The 24,883-nt window shown below is 32.1% G+C and overlaps 1 protein-coding gene across 2 annotated transcripts in view; it reads right to left on the bottom strand.

Moving 5' to 3' along the window:
• The window catches only part of LOC145239969 (uncharacterized), a 1,025,820-nt gene that overhangs the window by 199,227 nt on the left and 801,710 nt on the right, over nt 1-24,883 (bottom strand). The window contains exon 3 of one of the 2 annotated variants that reach the window (XR_013862442.1): nt 18,699-18,728. The gene's annotated coding sequence lies outside the window, so the exon portion shown is untranslated. Of the gene's footprint in view, nt 1-18,448; nt 18,729-24,883 lie in introns of those variants that run through there. The other variant, XM_080103557.1, reaches the window with a different exon arrangement.

Here is a 24,883-nt window from a genome sequence, read left to right as displayed (position 1 = left end):
GAAACAGATACATCGAGAGCATTGCCAAAACTAGTTCGAAGAAGGCGGGCTCTCTCTATCGTGCTAGAAAATTACTTACGCCTGAAAGTATCCTATCCCTCTATAAGACCACTATTCGTCCATGTATGTATTTTCCCCGTTTCACGGTGTTATTTACAATTTTATTTGATTACTAGCGAGGGGTACCCGGCGTTGCCCGAGTGTTTGTTTCCGGGACGGGGGGAGTTTAAAAATGTTATGGTAGGTAAGTAGGAAGGATCAAACCCGCAGTCATGAGTAAAAGTAGGAAAATAAAGTGTGAAAAAAAAACAAAAAAATCATCTGCAACGTTAACAGTTCGGGCACCAAGAAAAGTCTATTCCAGTTGTTTAGGAAAATAAAAAAAAACGACTACGGTAGGTCGGCGCGAACGTGAAAATATAATGTGAATTGTCCAGCACGCTAACCACTACGCCACAGAGCGCTGCAGCTTAGTTTTGTGATTTTAAATAACTTCACATGAAAGAACTACGAAGCCAAACCGGTGTTCTTTTCTCAACTGTTCCTTGTGAACGATCCCCAAACGGTGTTAAGTGGTGGCAAGGGGAGGAGGAATTTATTAGAGAGAAAATATTTTACCACTTCCATTGATCTTAACCGATTTTGGCCGTTACTTCTCAGCAGAAAAAGTATAGAAATCTAAGATTATCGAGGAATTTGAGAAATAATAAGCCTATAACACACCTCAGATATTGTTCTGCCGTTTGTGCATATTATATTTGCATGAAATATCTTGATTTTTAATCCTATTAATGTCAAAATCAGACGGGAAAAATGAGTTCATTTTATTTATATAGAGAAGATATACATGTGAATTGTATAATGGATTGTATTTTGTTACTAATTTTTAATGCCGTATACCGGTGTTCTAATGTATTTGAAATACTTTTTGCACAGTAAATGTTAATCTCACATCGTCCCGACTGATGTAATTTGGTCGATTTCGGAAACCTTCAACGTAGATTATTTATGTTGTACTTGAGGACTTCTTACAAGAAGTCATTACTTGATATTTTCAACTAATATATCTATCCAGAATCCATAGGGATAGCTTTTTCTTGTTTTTTTTTAGACAACTGGTGACCGAAAAATACAATTGCGAATAACTTAGGGCCTCTTTGGCTGATGGAGCGAGATCACGTTAATGTTACATTGTGAGGTATGATATATAATTGGCGTATAGACTGTGCTATATTTTATATTTTATAGCCACGTATCAACTGCATCTAGACATATGTTATACAACAAGGTATCACACGGGGAAATATCACAGTTCGTATTTTCATAAAGATATAATTTTTTAAAGAAGATTATATAGAAAGAAGATAAATAAAATTATATACTTCATATCTTTTTTTTTCTGCAGGGGTTCTTCTGGATTCATTGCTGGGCTCTGTGATAAACCGTAACTGACTGAGACACCTGTTTTATTCTTCTTTTGTGAACTCACAGAAACGACGACGACTTTATAGTTTAAAAATAAATTTCAGTCAGTCACTGGTCTTCACAAGGAATTACCATTACGTATCTACATTGCTTATTTTTCCAGGCCCGCTTTGAAGCACGTCTGCTCACTTTCGTGACCAAACTCAAACTCTTAAATCTAATCTTCCTGACCTCTTGACCGGTCAGTTCTGTTACATCATCGTCAAAAGCGCACATGCCCTCTGTCACGTACAAAACTGCTGAAGATCATTTTGTTTATTTAACTTACCTAATTTATGTAAACCTCTCCAGCTAAACAATAAATACCTCCCAATATAAACTATTTTAACAATATCACTGGATAGATAGATAAATAGATAGGTAGACGGATAGATAGAAAGAAAGATAGATAGAAAGATAGAAAGATAGAAAGATAGAAAGATAGATAGATTGATAATAACTGATAAAACTTTTAACTAGGTTATTATCTAACACTACCCTCGTGAAATAAATAAAAGGTTCAGTTCAAAATGCCGTCCAGATTCCCGACTTCGATAAGATACAACGGAAGAATGTCGGAGGTCACATCGATCGAAACGTTATGAAAATGACATTCAAGATGAGAACATTAGTCGCAAGAATCTAAATAATATAAATAACTATTCGGCATCTCAAAAATTCAGAAACGTTATATAGACCTTTTAGCCATTGCGTCACGGACAAAAGTTCAACTATAATACGGACGATACTTAGAATACAAGTCTGAAGGAAATAAGCCCTCTAGCATTAAATCGGCTGAAACGTTGTGAAAATAATCACATTCAAGATAAAGTATAGTTATTTCCAATAATTCAAACAATAGAAATTATTAGTCCTCACCTAAACTATTAAAAAATCTATTCATGTAGATTATTGGTTTTACTTTTGAGGAGTTCACACAAGAGTCATTACTTAATATTTACAGCTAATACATTTGTTTTCAAAATCTTGTAGAGGTTTGGTCTTTTTAAAACGTTACATTTTGAATTTCGAATTATAATATCAAGTTTTTTTTTAATTCCTATTATTTTGACGTCTACGTGCGATCGACTTTTCACACTGTATTGTATATTTTAGCTTTGATTTACATCAACAGCGTAGGATATGCATTACAACCAACATGGCATGTAAAAGATGAAAATAATATCTTGATTTTTCTGAAACAGACTCTTTTATAGGTAGAAAATTTGAATTTAATTTTTACTAGACTACGCGTGGCCCGTTGGGTCAGTATGTTATATTAGCTATGGAATTCATGTATGAACGTGACACTTGTAACGTAAAGAAAATTTTTTTTTTTTTTACATAACAGAAACATTTCTATGAAAGTATATTAAAATGTAAAACAGACGGATCACACAAACAAAAAAAAAATCCTTCTTATTCGTGTAAAGTTACCTATTATCTATTTACATTGTAAAATAATAGATGTATTTGTAAGAAAATTGCGTTAAAATAACTTCAACGTAATAAGGAAATGTACGATGTAAAAAAAAATGCAGAAAGTATTAACAATTGTTTATTTGGATAATTTAAAACGCAAAAAAAAAAATTAGGCTGCTGAAAACGTACACAGTAAAAAATACGTTGTCAACAGGTCAAAGTTGATTTATTTGTGAGAAAATTGCGACAGTATAGTTGTAATACAGAATAGTTGCAAACCATCCCCTAAGGAGTCGTATGTTATATTAGCTATGGAATTAATGTATGAGCATGACACTTGTGACGTAAAGAAAATAGTTTTTTGTGACATAACAGAAACATTTCTATGAAAGTATATTAAAATGAAAACAGAATATAGATAGATTTCTATGAGTCATTCTGTTTATAATTGTTTATTTTTGAAAAAAAAACTTACAGCCATTGAATTATAACCAGTAGTAGTAATAGTAGGTTAAGGAAGAGGAGGCGTAGTAGTAGTAGTAGTAGTAGTAGTAAGAGGAGGAAGAGGAGGCGTAGTAGTAGTTGTAAAAAGGAGACGTAATAGTAGTAGCAAGAAGAGGAGGCACAGTAGTAGTAGGAGGAGGAGGAAGAGGATAGTGCGCAAGCAAACAAGCACACAACCAAAAAACTACAGAGTTTTAGTATTATATAGATAGATAAATATATAACTATTTTAACAAGCTAAAGATCCATAAAAGAACGGCGCATAAGAATCATTTGAAGCCCCTAGCACCGCTTTGCGATTTTTAGTTTCGGGAGAGATAGAGTTTGAAAATATAGAGACATACAGGCAGACATAGTGAGTTTTATAAATTAGATTAAAAATAATAAAGACGTAACTAAACTTCTTTCATATCTGTATATGCATAGCCGAAAGAAAGAAGCAGGTGATGTGTTGCACGTGGAAGCAGATAGCGTGTTGTGTGCAGTTTCGGGTTGAAAAATAAAAAGCCGCCATGTTTTGTAAATGCTAAAAGGTACCGGTTGGGCCCATTCAGTAAAAACGCTCGTGTATAATTCAAACAATTTGCCGCTGCCCACCCCCCTGCGTGCCTCTCCGCGTTCGAATTATCGCTTATGGCGTTTAAAGGTCGATTTCCTTTTCATTGGTGAGTATCAATATCGCAAAGGAAACGCGTTTTAGAGAATGTGAATTTGATTTGAGGGAAGCGAAAAATTGAACAATCTGCTGTTTTGCCAATAGAAAACGATCACGAATGTGGTTGGCTACTGAATAGGCCATCCCACAGCAGAGTATTGTTATGTTACCATGTTTAGGGAACATTGCATTAACGTAGTTGGATTAGTTTTAAAAATTTTTTTAAACTTTCTGGATACACAAAGATACATGGAAACTAAATATAATAATCTGTCTGTCTCTCGCTATATATATATATATATATATATATATATATATATATATATATATATATATTCAGCCACTCTGATGAGTCGCAGACGACGAAACACGTGTCAGTGGATAATTGCATTTAAAAAAAATATATATACCGCTCCCCATGTGGGGGTACCAAATTGGTTAAAAGGGAAAATTATTCCCAACTCGCATTTTGGTAAAAATGCGTTTTCGTAAATAATTGAATTCATTCAAAACATATCGCTAAAACCAACACAAACAACATATATATATATATATATATATATATATATATATATATATATATATATAAGAACAAGTAGTTAATAAAACATGTTAAATACACTTTGAAAAAGAGTTAAAAGCATATTTAATTTTAAAAAGGAAACACTAAATAAGTGGATAGTCCTTAATCCGAGGAGTTTCGAAGAAAACTTTTCTTTTATATATATATATATATATATATATATATATATATATATATATATATATATATATATATATATATTAAAGCAAATAATAATAAATGCAACATACACTTTGCTTTGTGATCCCTTTTTTTAAATTTTCGAGTTCAACAGAAACGTTCCCGAGTTCGACAAGATACACACGAAGAAGGTCGGAGGTTATATCAACGAAACGCTGTTAAAATAACACCCACGATGAGAACAGTAGTCCGATTAATTTACATAATACGAATGAGATATTCAGGCAGTAAATCTGTAATGTTATGACCCTTTAGGCTGTGATCATAGCGTAGTATCTGTGTTAAATGTGGCAAGCAGGGCAAAGGGTCAAACGTTATTATTATTATTATTATTATTATTATTACTACTATTACTACTACTACTACTACTAGTTGATTTGGACGAGGACGGATCGCTGGATCATTTATTATGATTAATAAACAATTAAATTGGAGGAAAAATGATTGACATATACATCGGAAAAGGAATGTGCAACTAGAAAATAGATGTAAACATTATTTTGGTGTTTGTATAAACAAATAACTAGATCGTGGTTACATCAGGTTGATTAGACACGCAATGATGTAATGTAGAGAAACACGTGATGTATGTAGATTTGGCGATATTCTAGGAGTCGTTAGATGGACATCAGAGAAAACGGACGACTCAAGATTACGTGGGAAGCGGCGTCACTTCGAACAGCCAAGATGTAAAGAACGTGTAATCTCTGAAAATGTCGGCCAGATCATGAGAATAAATGTTCATAAATAGTTCAGGTATGTGTTGTGTCATTTACATCTATTAAAAAAAACTGTTTGCCCACAAATGTTTCGATGTGTCCACGCCAACTGTTGCATAAATGTTAAAATATATACACGAGACAATCACCTAAATGATACGACGTATATACATACACGCATTTACACGTACACAAATATACAGATCAAATATTAAACATATACGTTGTTATCTTCATACACATTACACAACAGGACCCTTTTAAGAGCCCCATAATATAACAAATGAATATGTTTGTAATAAATCCAGAATAGTAGCGCATGCAAATACCGTCGAAGCATGATTTTCTCCCACTATTTTATAGGAAAAAGTGTACACTAATTATGTATAGGATATCGTTCGTAGCGAATTAGTGTAATTATGTATATATATATATATATATATATATATATATATATATATATATATATATATATATATATTTAAATAAGGGAGTAGTCACCAACACTGTGTATTTTTTAAAATTATTTTATTATTCCGTGTCTTGGTTTTTCATTGAGAATTATGTTTAGATCATTGTAATAATGTTTTTAAATCATTGAAATCGTTTTTAACGCGTTTCAGACGTTCTGTGAAGCGTTCTCTTCAGAAATTATTTTCAAAATGTGTTGGAGATGTAAAAATAGCATTTTCGTAGTTCATTTGAAATGTTTCCAAGAGGTGGAAACGTCTAAGTGTCTACTATTCATTGGAATGTTCAATTTTTATTACTCTTTTATTGGACTGTGGTCACTCCTGTGTTGTGTTTCTCTCTCTCACTCACTCTTTCTGCTTGTGATTTTTCTTTTCCTTTAGGGTAGGATGTGTGTGTGTGTTTTCTTTTATTGCTTTGAAAATGTGTGTACTGTTTTATAGTATTATGAGGTTATTTGCTTCCCTAGGAAGGTAACTGTGATCCAAGGTCGTTACTAATGTGTATGTGTGAGGAGGGGGGAGCAAGCTCTTCTGAAATAAGGGTAGGGGTGCTTTCATTCTATTTTGATATTTATTTTTTGGATTCTTAGATTTTAGTATTGTGAGTTTTCGTGTCAGTCTTAGACTGTTCGGGTATTCTTTATATTATGTTTTTTTTTAGATAGAGAGGTGTATTTAAAAATATGTATAGGGGATTTTTTAATGTTTCTATTTAATTGTCTCCCCATGTGGGTATGGCCAGACCCAGGATCGATTCCTAGTGTGGGGAAGATCGCGTTCCCCAGAGGGGAGGGTCCAATTGGAGGGGTATAGGTATGGGAGGGGGATGATAGAAGAGATGATAGTTGTCTCAGTCATGAGAGATTTCTCCTCCACTGACTTAGAGGGGGGACCGAGGTGTTGGAACAGATATTATACTATGGTTCTAGGTGTTTCCTAGTGTTGTTGGTTTCGAGGTTAAGTAGGGTTGGTATTGTTCAGTGTGTTGTATGTTATGTCTGTGTGTTGTTGTATGGTTGTATGCGCGCGCGTGTGTTTTAATGTGCCGTTTCTAATTAATGTGTGGGTGTGTATGTGTATATGTATGTGCATGCTGGTGCGCCTTGCATTTCATGTTTTTGTGTGATGATATTAGGCTCTGTTTAGTTCAGGAGTGAATCTTGTGATGAAGTTTTTTTCCTGTGTAAGTAAATAAAAATAATTGTCTGTTTGGAAGATTGGCATTATTTTGAAGCTGTTTCCACTGCATGTGTGTACATGTTTTGAAACATAGAGGTATCTGTTATCTGCAACTTTGATATTGCTCTAATGTAACGCCTATGTAGGATTTGTTGCATACTGTGCATCTTAGTGCATATACTACATTTCTGGAGGTGCAATTTAGATCCTTTTTTATTTTGAATGTTTGTGTTAGGTTTTTGAATGTGTATGTGTTTCCTTCTATTATTATGTCACATACTCCACATCGCGGTTTGTTGCATTTTGTAACCCCTTTTGTAGTGTGTGGAACGAGTTTTGAGGAAGTTAGGGTGTGTTTTAAGTTTTTGGGTTGGTGTTTGCTTTTTATTATTGTTGTTGTTTTAAGTATGTTTTTGTCGTTCTGATTGAGGAGTATAAGGTTTTTTGTTATCTGTGTAAATAGTTCTGGGTTGTTTGTGTTGTGTGTAGAGACGTGGGATTCTTAGTTGGTCTATTGGAATTTTTTCAGCCAGTTCAATACCTTTCTGTATTAGTGGTAGTGGATATCCTCTTTTCCGCAGTGTTATTTGTAGTTCATTCAGTCCAGTCAAACGGAGGTGTCTGTCTGTTACTATGGTGAAGACTCTACGTGCTAGGGAGTAGGGTATTGATTTTAGACAGTTTTTAGGATGGTGGCTTTTGATGTGGCGGTATTGTTGAGTGTCTGTAGGTTTGTGGTAGATGTCTGTGATTATGTTGATGTTTTGATTGTTACTAAGATTTCTAGGAAAGGTAGTTCTGTGGGGCTTTGCTCTAGTGTGAAGTTTATTTTTGGGTGTAGATTTTGTAGCAAAGTGTGGAGTTCTCTGATATCCCCCATGTGGTTCTCCAGAGGATAAAGCAGTCGTCTAGGTATCTTTTCCAAGATTTTATGAAGAGTATTTTTATATTTTGCCCGTACTTTTGCTCTATCCTAGGTCTCTTGTAGGAAGGCGAGTGTAAGGGTGGCATATGTCGGTGCCCTTTTGGTACCCATTGCTGTGCCTAGTATTTGGATGTAGTTGTCATTATTGAATTGGAAGGAGTTGTTATTGAGGATTATGTCGATGCTATCAATCACGAATTGTTTATTGAATCTGGGGTGTAAAGTCTGTGTATGTTTGTTAATCCAATATGAGATAGCTTCTTTTCCTAGGTTGTGTGGGATATTGCTATATAGGCTGCTAACATCGAATGTGGCTAGTATTGCCCCATCATCTACTGTTTGTGGTAGGGAGCTAAGGAAGTGTGTGTCATCTCTTACAAAACTTCTGACTTGATTGGTGAAGGGCTGTAATAGTATATCTATTAGGTTGCTAAGTCTGCTTGTTGGGCATGATGGTCCTGCTACTATGGGTCTAAATGTGAGGTCGTTGGGGTTTGGGTGCTTATGTACTCCGACTTTTGTATGTTGATGGCATGTCTTACCTGGTTAGATTTGTGTATTTTGGATAGCCCATAGAAGATTTTTGTTTTTGTGGTGAAGTTTGTAAGGAAGTCTTATATATATATATATATATATATATATATATATATATATATATATATATATATATATATATATATATATATATATATATATATATATATATATATATATATATATATATATATATATATATATATGTGTGTGTGTGTGTGTGTGTGTGTGGGTGTGTGTCAAAACATAGTTTATTCACTAACCGACCAGCAGCCGCCGTATAGCGTAATGGTTAGAAGCTCTGACTGTCATTAAGGCAGTCGGGGTTCAATCCTGGCTTGAGGTAGTTGCCTGTTTAGCGAATTAGTGTAATAACATAACAATATATATATAGCGCAATGGTGAGAACACTTTACCGTCATTTGGGCGGTCGGGTTTCGATCCCAGCTTGAGGACGTTTCCTGTCTATTCGCACTGATGAGCTGTGAAACAGCGAAATTGTATGTGGCTGACTACATATATATATATATATATATATATATATATATATATATATATATATATATATATTTATATATATATTTGCAATGTTATATATATATACACATTTATAGGTGTGTGTTGTACATACCTATATATACACACATATGTATGTGTGTGCAAGGGCAGAATAACCGCTGTACGAGGTTTTAATAATACAGCCTTTTTAAAACTACATCGAAGAGCTTCGAAAATAGAAAAAAGTTCTATAAAAAGGAGCTACATTTTGTGCTTCAGAATTTATTTTTCTACATAGTCATTATCATTCTCAATGCACATTTTACCAGCAATTTAATGAAATATCTCTGCTTCCGAGTCTCCCACGTCAATATCTGCAACAGAGCGATGAAACATTCAGATCATGAATGCATAAGTTCAGTCATCATAACAATGCAAATTGAAATCCCCTCTGATCCATTTGAGCAGAATAAAAAAAAAATAGGGGGCATTGCTTTTCAATCGTCATGAAATGAACAGAAGACAGAATGTGTGAATCAAGACGAAAGGAAAAAGAAAATTTCCACAGGAATTAACAGTACTTCTGCAGTTTTAATCCCGTTTTATCCGTAGGTCTCGCTCGGCAACACCCGGCGAATGATTAAAACTGTCGGATTATAACGAGTGAAGAAAAAGAGAGGCGAGCGAGCAGACGGCAAAAAAAAAAAAAAAAAATTGGAAGGAAAAGAAAAAGAAGGAATGAGGGTATTTTTTACGACCTAACCCAGTGTAGTATAAACACCTCAACGTCTCCATGTAAAAATACGAAAATAACTTTCCATACACGAACAAAGCAAAAAATATATTTGCCACAAAACTTTTATAACGTAGAAAAAAAGAAAACAGAAAAAAAAACAGTTGCCATTAAAAAAATAAATAAAGGAGTTAAATTATGAATTTATTACGGTGGGTTGTTTGTTTATTTTATTTCTTTGTTGTTTTTTTTATTGACTTCCGTTCACTCGGTATAATCCGGCGGTTTTCGTCGTTCTCAGCGCGTTGCCGAGCGAGACTCACGGAAAGACGGGATTTAAACTGTAGAAATACCGAATTGACTATCATTTTCTCATGATATATTGATATGCATAATTTAATTTCCCTTTGTTTTTGTTTACACATACACAGATACAGACACATAGACATTAACACACACATACACATACAATATACTATATACATACACACAAATAAACACACACGCACACACATCATATATATCTGTATAATTATAAAACTCAAATGACCTTGTAAAGGGTGTTGTAACCAAACATCCGGTTTACGACTTCCGGTTGCGCATGCGTACATAAACAAATAATCAACGCGACAATAAAACGTACTGTTTTACACTGTTCAGTGCACATTTACCTATAAGTATGGAAAACACTTATAATTCAATCGCTGTAAGTTATTTTTTCAAAAATAAACAATTATAAACAGAACGAGGCATAGACATCTATTTTTATTCTTTTTTTATTTTAATATACTTTCATAGAAATGTTTCTGTTATGTCACAAAAAACTATTTTATTTACGTCACAAGTATCACGGTCATATGTTAATTTCATAGCTAATATAACATACCGACCCAACGGGTCACAGGTCGTCTAGTATATATATATATATATATATATATATATATATATATATATATAGAGAGAGAGAGAGAGAGAGAGAGGGAAAGAGAGAGAACAAATAACAAAAAGTAATTTTCCAAAATTCATGATGCTCACCATCTTATAATTTATTCCTTTAATTGAGTTGACTTATACAATTCTTGCCAGCATCTGTTTCGTAGCGCAAAATCAATCAATTATTATATCAATCAGTGAATGTATTATGCCCTTAACTCATCAGAAGAAATAGCAACAATCGAAAGGAATTGAAGTGTGATTTGATATGATTAAAATCCGAAAATTGGAAGAGAAGCTGCAAATACCTTTTTATTTTTCCATTACGCCATATTGAATAGTATTTGGATATTCAATATGGCGTAATGGGAAAATAAAACTTTGTACCACTAGAAATTATATATATATATATATATATATATATATATATATATATATATAGAGAGAGAGAGAGAGAGAGAGAGTTATTAAATGACCAGAAAACTATATTCCAAAATTCATGATGTCGACCATCTTATAATTTATTCCTTTAATTTACTTGCCATTCACAATTTATGACAGTATCTGTTTCGTAGCGCAAAATCAATCACTTAATTATTATATCAATCAGTGAATCTTTTGCGCTACGAAACAGATACTGCCAAGAATTTTAAATTTCAACTTAATTAAAGGAATAAATTATAAGATGGTCAACATCAAGAATTTTGGAATATAGTTTTCTTGTCATTCATTCACTATATTGCTTTGCAATTGCATTGAGCTTCTTAAAGAAGGATTGGTATATATTATAAGAAATTATATTTCCACAGAAATATATATATATATATATATATATATATATATATATATATATATATATACAGACACATACACACTTATATTATATTTCTACAGAAATATATATATACACACACAGACACATACACACACATATATATTATACTATACACACACAAACCCACACATTCATATACAATGCAGAATACTATACACACCTACACGCAACACACGGAAACATATATAATATATTATACAATGCACACCTACACACAAACACATACACACATATATATATATATAATATTATACTATATGCACATATACACAACACCACACATATAATATTATACCATACACATATACACACAACATATGTATATAATATATTATACTATACACACATACACACAGCACGCACACATATATATATAATATATTATACTGTACACACACATATATAATATTATACTATACACACATACACACAACACACCTATATATAACACATATACTATACACGCATACACACAAACACACAAACACACACACACATATATATATATATATATATAATGCTATACAGTGATTATTTGATTCATCATATTGTAAGAGTTGGTTTTAAATAATGCAAAAGATACAGGCCATCGAGTAAAATCACGACAGATGTTGTAACTTTATCGACTTTCTTTCATTCAACGAGTCGGATCGTTTACATCCTTTGAAATTGACGATATAGTTACAACTAATCGAGTGATTACTGTATCATTAATAATACATATATTATGCGCATGCAAATGTAATTGATTTATTGTGTACACAGTATTCCGTTAAAAGAACTGAGTACTCTCGGCCATTGGGATAAAAAAATACAGAGTGGTCCACTTTAATTTAGCCCAGAAAATGTAGTAGAGAGGAGGAAAATTCTTTTATTGTTTAAATTACATGTAGCATTTAAAAAATAAAATAAAATATGCATTAAGTGCGCTTGAAAGCTAAATCACAACGCAATATTACGAATATAAACAAATATTTTACCTGCTTGAAATTTACAATTTAAATACATTTCGGAATGAAACTCCATCCTCAGAATGCTGTACTTTTTTCTTTTTCTTCTTCTTTCTTGCCATGTTGTAAAGTTGGAGAAAGAAAAGTCAGTTGGTAAAGATCCGTGCGTTGTCTCTCAGCGGTTGTATTCATGAAATGCCGGAACGTGCGTTGGCTACGCGAGATTAACGTCAGGGGTGTGAGTTCTCTTATAACCTGCAAACGCACCTGATTTGTATTGTTTTATTTTTTTTAATTAAATCAACGTTTTTATATATGTTTAAATTAGTTCCAGTGTTTTAAATATGCTGGACGTGTTCCTATTGACATCTATGCATTTCTTGGCACGTTTAAAAGCATTTGAAGGTACTGCCTGCAGATCTTCTCTGGTGAGTCTCCTGATAACGTTGGTAATGCTTCCATTTAGTTGGTCTAGATTGTGAGGATTATTTACGTAAACATTTTGTTTTAAATCCCCTACCCCAATAAAAATCGCACGATGACAAGTCCAGGGAACGTGATGGCCATAATCCTTTGCGTATTGCTCCTTCTTGCGTAAACATGCCATGAATTCGTGACAGTGATCTGTGAGACGTGTGGCATGTAGCGCCATCTTGTTGAAAAAAGAATTGCATGTTGTCTTGTGGTGTCAGTTGGTCGTTAAGAGAAAGATCAATGAATAAAGTTCAACGAATGTTTCCCACTTCCAATACTTTCATTGCTAATGAAATCGGTTAATCGCCCATTTTAAAATCAAATCAATTGATGGCTGCCCTAGTCCATGAACCATTACGATGCACCAAGAGGACGCTTCATTTTTTATATAGTCATCACCACTTATCAAGGCACAAAGGCGACTCGAGGATAAGAGTTAAAGAGTGTTTTCCGTGGTGTCTTATCTCACAATACATTGTAGTGTACATTGCACTGTAATGGATTCATAAATGGTTATATATGTATATATATATATATATATATATATATATATATATATATATATATATATATATATATATATATAATGGAAAGAATTAAAGTTTTAAAATGTAAAAAATGGTTAAATTGTGCTCTAAAATGAAACATTCATTTCGAACACGCATTTGTCATAAAATAACCTCATTGTTGATTTTATACGCCGGCTCTTCTGCTTGTGCGGTGATAAAACTTCTTAAATGCATATACGATGTTAGGCTGTGTAATGTTGTTGACTTTTGTGAAAATAGTACTGTTCTTTTTTTGTTCGTCTTTTTTTTTTTTTTTTAATTATCGGTTTTCGATATTTATTGGTCACATTCCGATCAAAAATATATACACACCTGGAATACATTTGTGTGAAATTCTCCCAAAATCTGTCCAGATGTTTTGGAGTACATAGGAAGTGAACTCAGACGGACACACACATAGTACACATACATCACACATAAACAAAGTGGATTTTATATATAAGTAGCGTTATAATTTCGTTCAGTGACATAAGTTCTGTACCCCAGTCGATAAAGGATAATTGTGTCTTGATCGCCATTTTAAACCTATGGGATAGGCCATAACAGACTACCAGAAATGCTATTTCAAACTTAAGTGTGACAGACTAACAGAAATGTAATTTGAAGCTTAATAGTGACAGACTAATGAAAATGCTATTTCAAATCTAAAGTGCGATAGATCTGCAGAAATGTTATATAAAACTTAACTGTGACAGACTAATAGAAATGTTATATAAAACTTAAATGTGACAGACTAATAGAAATGCGATTTCAAACCTTTGGGATAGACAAACTTGAAGGTTTAATGTGATAAACTAACGGAAGTGCTGATCCCAGTCATCCAAATTGGATGCAAGGAGAAATCGAATCATATGCAAAACTCTATTCTCCTTTTCTCATGATATTTCTCAAGACTAAGACTTATACTTGAGTCTTATTGGTGAACAATCATGAAGTTAGTCTCGGGCATAACTAGATCTCTGCACTATTGAGCAAACGGAAAATGATGAGTCATATATACGAGAAAACACTCTTTGAAACACTTGTCTGTACTCACACACACACACACACATACACACACAAACACACACACAAACACGCACGCACACACATATTCCATAACCACAACCAAGGTAAATGTTTCTCGCATGTTTTCCCGTTAGGGATTCCCTCCCCCGCCTGTTTTTCTTTCAATTCAAAAAATGCTACATTACCTAAAGCGTGTTTATTCATAAAGTCTGAAGAAATGCTGGTTTTTGAAAATTTTCAAACGATATAATGCTTGAAATTGTCGAACTGTACATTGAAACAATTGTAACGTAAAATGAAATACACATTTTGTTGCCATCAACACCTTGTTTTGAAGTCTTGATTTTGCACGCGCAGTATATTAATGCTCACTTATGAAATGTGATAATTTTGTAGCTTAATACTTAAGTCAAAAATTTTTGGCTAAAAACCTACTGGTATATGAAAATTTACTGAATTACACGAACTCAGTATATTACATATAAGTCGGTATATATATATATATATATATATATATATATATATATATATATATATATACATAAATATGTTCAGATATGTATTAATTCAATGTTTTTTTTAAACAATCTGATGAGATGCTATTCAAGGATATTTTTAAATAACATAAAGGCCGAAATTGTCCGAATGGTGTCGAAATAACTGTAATATTCATGAAAAATACACATGAAGCTTAATATTTGAGTCAATTTACTTTAACTTAATTTTGTATTATTATATGTATATTTTAATATATTAAATGTTTGCATAAAAATATCTCATAATCATAATAATAATATATATATATATGCACATATATATGAATTTATTTATATGTTAATGAAAAATGAACAACTGCTGTATTGCTAATAATTACATCATTACGATTTCATTCATTTCTATTTAATATTTAAATTTTATCAATTAGGTTAACCAAATTAATTGAATTAAGAGTTTTAATTATTTTAATTATTCGCAGCCATATTTATAGTACATATTGCCAATATACTAAGTTCATTTCCAGAAATGTTGTAGATCTAATTACACGCTATAATACATATTTTTATTTAGTTGAATATTTTCAAGCAAATTTAGAATTTCATCAGTTCTCGTGAAAGTATTTGTGGAATCTGACGTTCAGATCGTTCCTTATTTTGCAATCAATATCTGTAGAAGTTGTTGAAGACCAATAAACAAATTACGTATTTATTTGAAACAAACAGTCAGAAAAAAGGCGAAGTTGATACGGCGGATCAATGGCTAAAAAACGTGAACAACTTGTACCGAAATCGGATTGTAAACATCGTTAAGGATATATAAGCGTATCGTATGGAGAATCTAACTAATCCAATGGTAACTGTGTCGAAATGATATATATATACACACACACACACACACATATATATATATATATATATATATATATATATATATATATATATATATATATATATTTAAACTTTAATTTATTTGATTTCTCCAGCCTTGACAGATGTGTTTTAAATATTCTCTCCAGTGCTTTTTCTTTTAATGATTTGGAATTCATTCCATTTGCGATTTTTTCCAAGGAACTCTGCCTTTTGGATCATCTTGGACCATTTGGAATTTACCCATTGGATTGGAAATTTTAAATTCGACCGTTTTGGATTTTACCATTCTTGGATTTTTTTTACCCTTCACCGGACTATCCATTCATGTGAAATCTTTTTTATCATTTTTCTTTTACCTCCTATTCCCCTTACCTCACCTTTTTTTTTTAACCAAGTAAGATCTGTGACTTACTTGTAGTTTCATTAAATACTTTTATATGCAAAATCCGATCCCGCATTTTGCTAATTCTTGCCCTCTAATGAGAAGGAGAATATTTTTTTGAAACCCCGCGGATTAAGAACTATCCACTTATCTTGTGCATCCTTTTTAAAATTAAATATGTTTTTAGCTCTTTTTCAAGATGTTTTTTAACATGTTTTATTAATCATTTGTTCATATATATATATATATATATATATATATATATATATATATATATATGTGTGTGTGTGTGTATATAATAAATTAGTAAGTTATAAAATGTATATGGCGATTAAGCTACACTGAATATTCCGCGTTTCATCCACTCTAGGATTCTTCAGGCTTCTGCGCGAATTCTGTGGTTGTTTGTCGTTTTTATATGCGCATCTTCTATTGAAATTTTAGTTAGCAAATCAGCTCTCTAGCTATAGTACCAGTAGCATATGATATGACTTGACATAAATTATTTATATATATATATATATATATATATATATATATATCTGTGTGTGTATATATATATATGTATATATGTATGCATATATATATATAAATAATAAATTATATTTATATATATATCTGTGTATATAAATATAATATATATATATGTATATGTATATATATATGTGCGTATGTATATATATACATTCAAGCAAATATTATTAAATGCAACGGCGACATTTTGCTTTATGATTCTTTTTAATTTTTCGATTTTGCGTATACTCTTTTCGGTATCCAAATCAAAACTATTAATCAATTTCCATAGTTGTTGGGGTCACGAGCGCTTTCGATTGCGTAGTTCTTAATAGTGTATACGAACTTGCTGACTTGAATACTTGAATTTTTTAACTGACCTTTTATTTTAATCGACTTTTCATTGACTTATCACCTAACGCCGGTTACTGTATATTTTAGTTTTCATTTTTAATTCTTATTTTCGCTCCTTCGCACATTTACTTCATTACCTGATGATGATTCGTGGACGAATCGAAAGCGCTCGTGACAGCAACAAGTATGGAATCTTTATTAATATTTTTGATTTTGATACAAAAAATATTACACGGAAAATCGAAAAATTAAGAAAGAATCATAAAACAAAGTGTCTCCGTTGAATTGAATAAAATTTGCTTGAATGAAAAGATGCTGCCTAAATATACCAATTTCATATACATACATACACACATACATATATACATACATACATGATGATTGCAACGTCTTGTCAGACGAGTGCCACTCCCTCAGAATATGAGTCCATTACCCCAAAAATGACTTCCATCGCCACAGGACCATTTTAATAGACAAATGCCTGAGGGAGTATCTATACAAAGATGATGGTACACTTAATACTGTTTTACATGTTCATCCATTTAGTGCCGTTAGCTACACACCAAAATTAAACATTTAACAATTTAAAAGATTACACTGTAAAGGTTATATGTGGTTTTACGCTTGGCGCCAAACGACATCGACTCCCTTATCATGTCTCGATTAATTCTCCTGCTAATTGATTATATAAGAAAACTTTTCACAGAAATAAACAACAACAAAAAAAAACTTACTTTAAAAAGTTATAATTGTTAATTGAGTTTACTGACTCAATCAGAATTGTGAAGATGCCGGATAAGAACAATTACCGAAATGGGATGTTGCTGAATTTGCAAGGTGAACAAAATTTGGAAGTTTCCGTAATTCGGAGGTTTCCGAATTTGAGAAGCTATAAATATTATGTGGTTTCCAAATCTGATTGCTTGCCACAATCGGTGTTGAGGTACAAAAGTCATTAAATTATTGGATTTTATCTCAGGAAATGTGACCAGAATTATTCAACAATTTACACAGCAAAACGGTAAGGTAAAAGAAGCTGCATGCGTGATGATTAACGTCTGGTATACTTAAGGTTTGTTTATCTCCCAAACAGCCATTGAAGACACAAGGGCGATAATTCTGCTTTCATCGGCCTAAGGGCGATAACGCTATTATTTTTTTTGAATTTTTTAGCTTGATACAGAGTAAGAAGTATTTATTTTTTTTATTGATATTTGTCGTCATTGGTATTGTGTTACGAACAGAAAAAGTGAAAACGTTAACTTGATTGGTGTTAGCAAAAGGTATGTGCTTATAGCTTTTTTAGTCAGCTCAGCTTGCCTAAGCGACTATCATATGCAGCAAACGTTCGAATGAAGATAGAAGGAATGAGAAAGAAAAGATGCTAAACAACATTCAACTATTTAATACATTGATAATAAAGATAAACAAATTCAATTCTCACCGAAATCTTCTTCCAAAATCCGGTACTTACCTACAAAAGAAAAAAATAAGTATAAATTTTCTTTGAAGAGTCGAGAAAATCGGAATATATATATATATATATATATATATATATATATAAATATATATTTATATCTCTTACAATGTATATATATATATGTATATATACATACATACATACTACATACATGTATAACAATATATATATAATTAAATATGATTAAATACCAGCTGTATCCAGACACGCGTTGCTGTGGCTTAGTTTATTCAAATTTAAATTGAAAACAAACGAATAAAGCAAACGTATGTTTATGTTCTCAATTTTTTGAGACTTGTTAATGGTTAATGCAAACGCCAGTGAATTGTGAAGTGCAATTATAGTTTTGGATTTCCTTTATTAATATATTCTGGTTAATCTTAAACGATTCAAAAGTTTATACACACGCATCTATTGGATCTGTTGGAACAATATTTTAAATTGACCTATATATAGTCTAAAGAAACTTTGAATAAAAAATGCAAAATGAAACATAAAGAATGCAGTTTAAATTCCCGGAAGGGGAAAACATTAACTTTAACCTATTGCATATATATATTTGTATATATATATATATATATATATATATATATATATATATATATATATATATATATATATATACAAATATATATATACAAATATATATATATATAAATATATATATATAAATATATATTTATATCTGTTACAATGTATATATATACATATATATATATATACATACTACATACATGTATAACAATATATATATATAATTAAATATTATTAAATACTAGCTGCATCCGGACACGCGTTGCTGTGGCTTAGTTTATTTAAATTTAAATTGAAAACAAACTAAAACCAAACAAATAAAGCAAACGTATGTTTATGTTCTCAATTTTTTGAGACTTGTTAATGGGTAATGCAAACGCCAGCGAATTGTGAAGTGCAATATCGTAAATAAAAAATGCTGTATCCGTTGAAGTCATTCAATACACGTTCACTGCCAATTATTTCTTAGGTTGACATAGATGAAAAGATGACCGTTTTAATTTTAATATGGAAATGTATGTGAGCAGTCTCGTAAAACCAACAATTTAGCCGATTTTCTTTTTGTATGAATAAATCGATGGAAAAATCGGAAAGACAACTAATCAGATGATGAGAATGTGAGAAAGTAAGTGGGAGACCAGTGATAATTCAAACGGAAGAGACCAACGAGAAAAGAATGTAAAACTGTTGTAGGATGTTTTAAGAAAAGGAATTAGTTTGGCAAACATTTTTTTTATATTCTTATTTTCGCACATATTTTTTGAAATAGAATGAATGATTTTGGTTTCCATTCTTTAATTCAGAAATCGAAATAACGATAGTAATGTATAAACAATATTATCTTTTTTCTGTTGTTCTTGTCCTTCGGGCTGGGATCAAAGTGTAGTATCTGTTTTGCAGATGCTGCACTTAAGATAATTTGTACAAGTCAATGGAGGGGAAACCCTCTATACTGGGACAATTATTATTTTTGGTAACCAGAGTACCCCCTTTTATCCTATTTTAGGGGAGCTGATTTTTACCCCACATTAAAAACGGCCTTGTGCCTAATTTGCTTTGGTGGGGAAGCAAATAAATACAATAAACTATAGTATATACTAAATAGTCGTATTAATGTAAATAGCAAAAATTCACGAAAAAACTAACGTATAAATTAATTACTAAACAAAATAGTTATCTATTGTCCTTGACTTTAAAGCACATGTCACGTGATCCAAACAAACATGGCCGAAATCATTTTTTCGTTGAGTCTTTGAAAACGTAAGTGAATGTAATGTGAAATGACAATTAGGTAGATAAACAATTTAATATTTTTTTTGCAATTTTTTTCAACGAAATGCGTTTTCGTTTTTATTTGAAATGTGTGTTCAACCGAACACACGGACAGAAACACACGGAAGGGAAATACGCGGTGTGTGTGTGTGTGTGTGTGTGTGTGTGTGAGAGAGATGGGAAAGAATAACATTTTTACAGTGTTGAATATGTAGAATAATAGCGAACGGTAGTCTGGCCAATGAAATTATATTATCTATAATATATATATATAGTTATATGTATCGTATGCAGGCACGTACGCACACACACACACGCACGCACACACACACACACACGCGCGCGACCGTAATGGCCTTAGCATTAAATGAATTTTTCGGCGGGCGAAAAATATGTCGGCTAATGACGCCATATTTTAATTTTATTAACCGTTCGTTTATAAAGGGAAGTATTGCATTCCGGAATATAAACATTTTCAGAGCTCAATCAATCAGACGGACTTTGGCAAAACACACATATACATCTATAGTAATCTTTAGTAATAACTCGTAATATCTAATGAGAAGTAGTAAAATTTGACATCTACAAACAAGACTAGGTTTTAGGCTACTTAGTAAAATTCAGTTATTTAGGTTGAAAGTTTAACACAGTGCGGGCAATATTAAGAAGACTATTGTGAATTACTTAAAACTTTTACTTGGGCATGGCTGACAGAATTAAAGTATGCTACATCTGTGGATTAAATCAAAGGCTTCTATTCGAAATCCCATGAAGGTTCCCGAGTTCGACAGAAAAAAATCTTAGTTTGACAATATACACCAGAAGAAAGTCGGAGGTTTAATCAACGGGAAAATTGTGAAAATAATATTCAAGATGAGAAGAACCTAAATAATAAATTCGATCATTTCTTGTTAAATATCATTTCCGTTTTATGGTTACATCTTCGTATGATTCGATTCGATATTTTTTGTAAACTTGAAAATTTGTACAGAATCAATGTGTAGATAGTTCTCGCTCAGCTCGCTATGGCCGGGTAGAAGTCCTTATTCCTAATAGTATTCTAATTGTCCGTTCTGAAGATTAGACCTCAACATCATGTCATTAATTATAACACTTTTATCCGTTGCACAACAGAATTTTGATTATTAATAAACAGTTCTAACTCGTCATTGTAGATAAATCAAAGTATTCTGTTCACAATTCACTTCTTTACATTCTCGTGCTCGCAAGACGCACACGAAGAAGGGTGGATGTTATATCGGTTGAAACGTCTTAAGAATATCCAAGATACGGAACATAGTCTGAATAATACAAGATTATCCAAGATAACGCAGTCCCTAAAATACGTAAGGAACGTTGTCCGAATAATACAAACCATCGATACTCATCAAAATGTTCCGGAGAAAGGAAAAAAAACAAAAACAAAAGGACGCAATTTAAAACAGATTTTGTTTTATATGCATCCTGAAGTCTCAAGAAAACGCTTTGTCCATCGGCCGACTACGTTTCCCTTTGAAATAGAATGTCTATTTACATCAATAAACATCTATATTAAATGGCTTAACCATATCGTGGATATTCTTATCTCTAAGAAACTCTGTATCACTTGTTCTGTTATCTTCAATTTTTAAATAGATTCTCGCTTATCTGTTTTGTAATTTTCATGCTTCTATAATTATTCCGATCTCCACTGTACGCGTACATATGGTGCACAATAAGATTTCAATGTTATTATTATTATTATTATTATTAATAATAATAATAATAATAATAATAATAATAATAATAATAATAACAACGAATAAGCGTTACAGGGAATGAAGAACACCGAAACTGCATATTTACAAGTTCTACACCCCCCATCATGCACCCACCCATTGTCTCATTAACGATCCCCCCCAAATGATACCAAAGGGCCGAGAAGGGTCAATAAGGACTGAAAGACCGAGGAGCGAGCGCCAACCAGACCTCGGCTGGACAAGCGCAAAGAGAACTGGGACCTTGGGGAGGCTGAGTGCCACTCAAATTCCAGTATAAACCAATGGCCACTACCAGCGAGAAATCAATGGTAAGCGGCTGTTTCTATGATGCAAATTAATTTGCAAATGTTACCGAAGGCGGTGGAGAGAACTGGACATCTGGGGAGACTTGTTGTCACTCAGCTTCCAGAGAACACCACACGTTTACAATCAGATCGTTTGTTTACTTGTGTGAAAGCTCCATGTGAGCCAATAATAATAATAATAATAATAATAATAATAATAATAATAATAATAATAATAATAATAATAATAATAATAATAATAATACAATAATAATAATAATATCTCTAATATTAAATAATTTGATTGCAGAAATTCCCCTCTGGACCAAATTACGATAGGTTTTCAATAACAGATGCCACATACAAATTTATCATGTCTAAACTTTTACTCAACATCTTATGTAAGTTTTGAACACCGTTCCAGATACATTTATCCGTTATAATAAAATCCTATCTTACTTTCTACGAGCGACATCATCACGATTGCCAAGATCTATAGCCGAAGTGCTTCGTATTTTCCCCTCTATCTGAAAAGTCCCCTGACTCTCACAATAAGAACCGTGTAAATATATAACCATTATAATTCTATTGACCTGACACCCTTATTAAATGGATTAAACACTCAGATTAAACAACTATCAATGCACTTGACTATTCGAAAATAATGATGTCTCCCCAATAACATTCCGCCTATTCTTATTGGCTGCAACCATGAAATTCTATTATTCCGGATTGTATAAACATACAAAAAACGTACAACGCAAATCTTATTCAATATGGCCGATCAATCGCCTTGTATTGCTTTAAATCATTTATACTTTAATACCGTCACTTATCCTTTATTTTACAAACTGGTGTTTACAAAATGTAACCATAACATTTAATTACGAGTTACACTTGCAATTACTCAGTGTTTGGATTAACATAATTTACACATAGAAAAAAATAAGTAACAGCTTTCTTTATATCATATCCGGTTTTCGCGTTCCAAATTAACTGCTGCTAACATGCACGGATCTCTTTTAAAATCATTTATACTTTACTCTCGTCATTTTTCCTTTATTTTACAGCTGATGTTTACAAAAATTAAATTTGTTAAAAGTTAAACAGGCCGTTTTGCACATTTGGCTTAACATTATTTACACATTTTTTTCATAAAAAATACGTCACAGTTTTCATTTTATTATATTCGGTTTCGGAGTCGAAATATTTTTCTCGGTGATGGCCACAAAGTACGTGTTCAATTTAGATTAACGCGTATGTGTAAATAATGTTAATCCAAATAATGCGTAACGGCATATGTAAATTGTAACTAAATGTTAATTTTTGTTAAAATCAGTCTTTTTATACTTTACTATCATCGCTTTTCCTTTATTTTATAACCTGGTGTTTACAAAAATTAACCGTAACATCTTAAAAGATTTTGATTAGCATTATTTACACCTTCTTACATAATAATAAAAAAAAAAACGTCGCAGCTTTCTTTACATTATGTCCGGATTTGGTGTCCTAATTTAACCGCTGCTAAATGAACGGATTTCTTTTTAAGTAATTTATACTTTACTATTGTCGCTTTTCTTTTATTTTACAGACTGATGTTTGCAAACATTAACGATCACATTAGGTTAAAAGTTACACATGCCATTACGCATCATTTTGGGTTAACATTCTTTACACATAAACGTTCTACTAAATTGAACACATACTTTGTGACCATCACCGAGAAAAATTTTGTGACATTATTTTTCTCGGTGATGGCCAAAAAGTATGTGTTCAATTCAGTAGAACGTTATAATTAAAAACTGATCCCCGACGATAAGTGATACTTTCTTTTGTGCAATTTTACTTTTTTCTTATCTGATAGTTATGTTTGTTATCGATGAGATTTAGGTGAAAAAAGAAAAGAATGTAAATTGTGGAATTTTTAAAAAATTGTTTTACATAGGCATCGCCACTTATCAAGGCCAAGAGGCCACTCGAGGATAAGGGTTAAAGAGTGTAGAGTAGAAATTGGACAATATAGTAACTGTTAGTAATGGAGATTCGGAAAATTTGTTAACTTATATGGAACGGCTCATCAAAAACTTGTTTACGTTGGACTTGACGACAACCATATTGTAGTCAGCTGGAAAGCAGGAAAACGGAAGACGATTCCATAGGCGTGCAGTTCTAAGAAAGATGTCTTGCTCATGGAATCTACGCTTAGGTTTAGGCACAGATAAAGAGTGGGGGAAACTAGTGGTAGTGTTTTCTGCTAGACGGGTGTTTCTTGTGAAATCTATAGGGAAAAGCAATTTCA

This window comes from Euprymna scolopes, chromosome 19, assembly GCF_053919585.1.
Source record: "Euprymna scolopes isolate OS-2025 chromosome 19, ASM5391958v1, whole genome shotgun sequence".
Taxonomy (NCBI): domain Eukaryota; kingdom Metazoa; phylum Mollusca; class Cephalopoda; order Sepiida; family Sepiolidae; genus Euprymna; species Euprymna scolopes.
The sequence above is the reverse complement of the archived record's forward strand: the minus strand, read 5'-3'. Positions and strand labels throughout refer to the sequence as shown.